The sequence below is a fragment of the Lathyrus oleraceus genome, chromosome 5 (genome assembly GCF_024323335.1).
Source record: "Lathyrus oleraceus cultivar Zhongwan6 chromosome 5, CAAS_Psat_ZW6_1.0, whole genome shotgun sequence".
Taxonomy (NCBI): Eukaryota; Viridiplantae; Streptophyta; class Magnoliopsida; order Fabales; family Fabaceae; genus Lathyrus; species Lathyrus oleraceus.
The window spans coordinates 409,277,558-409,284,582 of NC_066583.1; positions in this window are offsets into that span (position 1 = coordinate 409,277,558).

The following is a 7,025-nucleotide window of genomic DNA, read 5'->3' on the forward strand; positions in this document are numbered from 1 at the left end:
GAGGAAGGTGTGTAAGGTTCTCCCCTACTATGATCAATAAGTTCCTAGGAAGAGGAACAGAAGGTGTTGTTGAATTGGAGGCCACAGACAATGAAGTCTGTAGGAAAATCACTATTGGTCAGGTCAAGGAATGGCCAAGCAAAAAGCATATCTCTACTGGCAAATTAACTGTAAAATATGCTATCTTGCATAAGATAGGGTCAGCCAACTGGGTACCAACAAACCACATCTCAATAATCTCTAATGCTCTTGGAAGGATAATATATGATATTGGAACCAAGCTTAATTTTGATTATGGAAGGTTCATGTTTGAACAAATTGTTATACATGCTTCCACAAATGCAGTGAAGCTGCCAATTGCCTTTCCCTCAATAATTTGTAGGATAATTCTAAGCCAGCAACTTGGTATTTTGAGCACAAGTGATATCCCTAGTAGAAGAAAACCTCCATTGTCAGTTCATTACAAGTTATTTGAAGGCAGTCATGTTAATGACATTGTCATGACATCTGCTATGAAGAAGCCAACCTCTCAAGGTGGCCTAATTGCTGAACTGAAAGAGACCTGTAAGGAATTGAAGACTGGGATAAGGGTGGCTAAGGATAGGAAAGAGGCTTTAGAGGTTCTAATTAATAGCTTGGAGCAAGGAGATATGGATAATGTTGGTGAAGCCAAGGAAATAGATGCCCACACCTCAAGTGAGAGGTCTGAATCTCAAGATCAATCTGGTGGCAGTTCTGGATCTGAAGGTGATGAAGATGCTACCTCCTCAGACTGAGTTGTGGTGAAGTTAGTCCCCCCCTGTTATAATGATGTGTGTTTTGGATGCTTGGATGCTTTGATGCTTGCTGTTTGATGTTTGTAGTTTTTTTTGGCAGTTTTGTTTGATGCCATGATGTAATTTTTGGTCTCTTTGTGAGTTCTCTGGATTTATGTTTATCTCAGCTCATGCAGCTGTGTATAATTATGGTTCTGTAACACCTGACATTTTGTTTTAACATTTTATATGTTATAACATTCTATGTGATATTCTCTGCTGGACTGATTGACATTTATTTTGTCTAATTGGTCACTTTGGTCTATTTTGACTAAAAAGGGGGAGAAGTTAATATGTGGAGAGATGATGCTAATATGTGCTGAAGTAGCTAGGCTAAACAGATGACAACCGTGTTGAACAGAATGATGTTCTGTGTTGTACAGGTGATGTTGAAGGAGATGTCAGATGGGGTGATTCTGAATGTTATAGGTGTTGTTGAAGGAGATGTCTGTGTTGAACAGACTTAGAGGGAGAAGAAACACATATGTGTTTAAATGTGTTTAATGTGTGTTTATTACTAGTTGCTATTATAGCTAGTAATTGTGTGGTTATTCTTCTGTTGCTGCTTAACTACTGATATGTTTTTACTCTTGTGAACAAATGGACTGATATATGTTTTAGCCAAAACTTGCCAAAGTGGGAGTTTGTTGGTTCTTGTGTTGGCAGCAATTTTGGTAAAACCTAGAGTGTTCACAAGTTGTCACATGTGTTGTCTTGACATAAGATATCATGTACCTGCTGGATGTTTAAAATGTGATTATGTAGGATTTTACTGAGATGTCAGACCCGATGTCATGATATCTGTATAGAGAACATTCAGTCTGAATGTTATGTATTATGTGATTGCATTTTTAATGCTAAGCTGTGTATGATTGATGAGATGATTAAACACGCTATCAATCAGTAATTACAACGAGATTAACTTATTTTCCAAAGAGATATAATCATCTGTCATGAGAAGATATGAATGGAAAATAGTTTTAGGGTTTTATGATGTCTAAGCCCAGCCAAATGCTTCTATAAAAAGGAAATGGAAAACCTGATTTGATACACAAGAAATAACGAGCGAAATATTGAGAGAGAATAAGGGTTTAAGTCTTGTGTGGTCCTGTGAATTGTAAGCCATTCAATTCATCCATAGATGATTGAATTGGTCTGATTTTTGAGTTGTAATTTGTCACTCTAAGCTTTTAAGCATGAGTGTGTGTTTACTTGATTGAAGCTTTTAAGTAAGATCAAGTATGTGTCTTTGAAGAGTGTCTTCTTTTCATTGTAATTCTTGTTTTATATCACTTCTGTGATTGAGGGGGAGTGAGTAGGATCTCATATCTAAGAGTTCTTAGGTAGAAGTCACATGGGTAGAGATTAGGTGAAAAGACTGTAACTTGAAGTTGTTTACTGAGAGTCTTTGACTGATTCTATTTAGTGGATTTCCTTCCTGGCTTGGTAGCCCCCAGACATAGGTGAGTTTGCACCGAACTGGGTTAACAATTGCTTGTGTCTCTTGCATTACTGTTCTTTATCTTTTATCCTGTTTGTATTGTTCAGATATTAGTGTCGTGAGATTACCTTCGACATCTCATATTTGATACCAGAATTTCATAATTGTCTATCTGCATAATATTTGGTCACAAATTCACTTCTCAAAAATCAAAATATCAAATCATTATGCAGGTTGGTTCCTAACCCCATTGAATACAATGATCCTTCTCCTTCTCCAAATTTTGAATTCCCTGTGTTTGAGGCCGAGGAGGAAAGTGATGTAGAAGTGAGTAATGAATTGGCTTGTCTTCTTGAGCAAGACGAGAAGATTATTCAGCCGTTTAAAGAACAAATTGAGCTAGTCAACTTGGGTTCCGAAGATGATGTGAAGGAAGTCAAGATTGGATCTCGACTGTGTCCAGATGCTAAGAAGGGGTTGATTGATCTTCTTCGAGAATATTCAGATGTGTTTGCTTGGTCCTATCAAGACATCCCTGGGTTGGATTCTGAGATTATGGAGCATAGATTGTCGTTGAAGCCAGAGTACCCGCCAGTCAAGCAGAAGTTGAGAAGAACACATCCTGATATGGCTGTGAAGATCAAAGAGGAAGTGCAGAAGAAGATTGATGTCGGTTTCCTTGTGACCGTTGAGTATCCGCAATGGGTGGCCAATATTGTGCCTGTGCCGAAGAAAAGTCTGCATGTGTGTGTAACACCTCAAAATTTGCCCTCCTCTCTTGGGACTAGCTTTGCATTTTTTACATATCATTTGTAGGTCATTAGGCATTGCATGTTGCATATCATGTGGTAACATGGAGCAAGTCATCCTTCTAGGTCTTGATCAGAAGACAAGAGGTTTAGATTCAAGCTGAGGGTTTCATTGGTTGAATTGATCACTAATCATCTGAGGATGTGTGGTACAAATTAGGGTTTCATGATTTCTCAAGGAGATTGATCTTCATCTTGGTTGAAATGAGACATCATCATCATCATGGTTTTGTCATCATCCCAGAGATTCAAGAGATTGATCAGATACCTTGAGATTAGGGTTTTGACCACTGGTCAACCCTAATCATCTACATAGGGCTAATCAGGGCTTGGCAAGGAGATGGGGTCTACAATGGGTATGGGGATCATCATGTGATTATATTGAGCTTATGGAAGCTAGGGTTTCATCATTGAGCCATTTCATCAGGAGTTTGAAGCTCAACTTGATTAGTGCATAGCCAAATTCATCTATCAATTGAAAAAGTCAACTGTGGTCAACTGTGCCTGAATGATGGATTTGGAGGTGGGAGAGGGTTAGATACATTTCATTCATGTTGAAACAAGTTTCATTTGACATTTCAAACATCAAGAATGAAGAAAATAAAGTCAGGAGAAAAGTTTCCAAAAATGGAAAGTGACTTGTAATTGAAAGTTTCCAAAAATGGAAAGTTTTTCACCTCAAAATTACATGTCCAAAAATGCTTCAAATGAAATTTTGTTCAACATGAAAGTTGTAGATCTTGCTCTCACCTTTCCAAAAAGTCCAAGAACTTGAATTTCTCATATATGGTTGGCAAGATATGATCAAATCATTTTCCAAAAATGCCTAAATTCAAAGTGGCATAACTTTCACATGGAATGGCCAAATTGGGTGATTTTTCTTTGAGAAAACCCCATTTAACATGTACTTTCATGATGCATCATCAAATTTCATCAAAAATAATCATGGCAAAAGGTCATTTTTCAAGTGATCACTTTGAAAATTGGTGGGAAAATAGGTGAAATTTCAAAATACATGGTTTTGGCACAAAAAGCTCATTCCAACATATCACATACATCACTTTAGACTTGCTTGAACTGTCATTGCACTGTTACATTGCTTAATTTGGAAAAGGCTATTTTGGTTATTTCAATTAAAATTGCATTAGCACTAATTCATTCAATTTTGCTAATTGAGATTAAAAAGTGGATTAAGCATTGGTATAAGACATTAATCATAACAGAATTGATAATCACTTTTCACATTTCTCAAGATTGTAACAGAATTTCCCTCCATTTCTCTCCAAATTCTCCAAACTTTCTTCACACATTTTTCATAAATTCTCATCAAATTCTTCATCAATTTTGTTGGTTCTTGTTGGATCTACACTCCATAAGCATTGGTGCACGACTGTTTCACCAATCCAAGGCCATAGCACTACAGAATTTGGACTGTCATAACCTTGCTCATCCATGGAGTTTTGAGTTTCCTTCGAGTTGGAGCTTTGCTAAGCTGAAGAACCTTTTCCATTCAACTTCCACATCAATAATCTTCATCTGTTTTAGCTTGTTGGACGTTGAAGAGCAAGAATCACGATCCGCCATCTCCAAGAGGTAAAATCTCGATCTCTTTAATTGCTTGAATCATCATGTGGCTTAGATAGATCTCTCAACATAGATTATCATGTTGTTTGTGGTTTTGGATTTGGTTGAGTATTGAGAGAGAAATCCTGATTAGAAGTTTGATGCTCAATTGTATTTTCGCTCGATCCGTGCAGCATAGGTAGAATTAGGTTAAACTTGGTTCATATCCATGATATACATGCTTAGACGATTCCATTGATATATAGTTTGCTCGTTTTGGTTGAGATTTGCTCATGTCGAATTTTCTGGAATTTTGTTTGTTGAACATGATGAAGAAACGCGTGCTAGATCCTGCTTCTTCACCTTTCCATTCAAAAACGTGTTTCCCGCCCTGGCCAGCGAATCATGTGACGCCATGCAATTAAATAAAACGACGCGTTTTAGTCCCTGGCTTCAGTATTTACAAAAACGCCATTGTCGCATTATTTTAAATCATTATTTCATTTTCTTTTCCAATTTCATTTCATTTTGATGCATGAACTTCAAAAATCCATATCTAATTCATTTCTTGTCCAAATTTTGTGAGGTTTTTTGCATTATTCTCCTTGTGATGTGTAGTTTTTAATGGTGATTTTTAATATTTTTGTGCACGTGTGAAAAAATAAAATGCATAGGGTTTGTTTGGATGTGTGCAATTTGTGTATGCCATGCCATTTCATTCATAAAATGATGATGCTTCCATAGAAATTGATGAAATTTTTTGTGCATGTTCTGGACTCTTTGCTGGTGATTTTGATATGTGGTTTGCAATTTTTGGATCCCTGGTTGATGAGATATGACTTTTTGATTATAAGTGTGACAATTTGTGTCACACCATGCTTGGTGAATTTCATGATTTTATTTGATGTTCTTGTGAACATTGGATTGAGCCAAATTTTTGCATGATTGAGCATATGTATGTTGAGATTACATGTGGATTTTTCTGGATTTATTGATGGCATTTCCTCTTTGATTGGAATTTTTCCCTCTGTTTGGTCATTTGTTGATTTTTTGTGATACATGTTGGTATTTGCTTTGTGAAATTCTGGTCATTAATTGGATGAGTGTGAAATTTGGTATGAGCATTGTAGACACATTATAGGTCATTGTGGTTTTGATCCCATTCATTTATCCTATTTCATTTCTGTTTTATGATTATTGGAAGTTGATGATTGTTTTGATGCCTTGTGTTGGCTTGCTTGAACTTGTCTGAACTTTATGAATTTAGTTTCCATACTTCCATTGATCCAAATGAGCTGAAAATTGATATGATACTCATTGAATGTGTTCTGTTTAGGTTGGATTTTTTGTGGAGTTTATTGAGCTGTTTTGGTATTTGTTTGAGTGTGATCATTCTGTTTGCTCATATGTGGTTCACAATTGCACACTTGGACTTAATTTGTATGTGAAATGGATTTGGTGCATAGTTTTGGTGTGAGACCAATTGGATTCTCTTCTTGTTTGATAATTATTGGTTTTGATTAATTTTCACTTGCTGTTTTGGATTTTTCATCTCCTTTTGACCCTAGGCTTGTCCTAGTGGTCTTGTTTCTCACTTTTGAAATGTGTTTCAGGTTGAGATGCAAATGCCTTAAAGGAAAATGATGCAAGTTAATTGAGTTTGATTTGGCTAATTGTTGTGAACTAACTTGGTTTATTTTGTAGGATGCTTGGCTCACTTGAGTTGATTGTGCTTTGCACATTGCATTGTCTGATTGCATTGTCTGTTGATTCTTAACTTCTTTGTTTTGACTGTGTGATGGGTATACTGACTGTATTAGATTGATTTCAGGTACCATAGTCGCTTTAGTTATTTAAGAACTTGCTGTGCTGCTGCTTGGTTGTACAAACCAGTTGAGGTAGACTCTCTTGTCTCCATGTAGTCTTGAAGACCTGGCTTGTTATTTAGCCAGGCAACTGTCTGAAGTCCTCCTTAAGAGGCGATGTTTGTGATTGTTTAACTTTGTCCCCAAGCAGGTAAAGACCTCTATGAGGCAATTGGCGGAACCCAAGGGATGTGCAATCCATCCCCCGCTATTCTGTTGAGTCGTCCCTCTGCTCACACCACTGTGTTGATGCATTGGGACATTAACCCAAGATCTTGTACATTTGTACAGTTGAGTCTGAATCTTGAGTGTAGAAGGGTTCCTCCATTCTGAACCCACACTCCTTTGTCTGAAGCTCTCCCTGGCCAGGGATAAGAGCTGTGAAGTCTCATCTTCACTCACCTTTCATCTGCTTCACCCTGACTCTCAATGTCAGGGTTAAGAGCGAACACCACCCGGTACAGTTGACTTGCCTCGGCAGTCCACCCTTGTTTGAGCCTCACTTGACTGGATATAGTGTGTGCTATTTGAA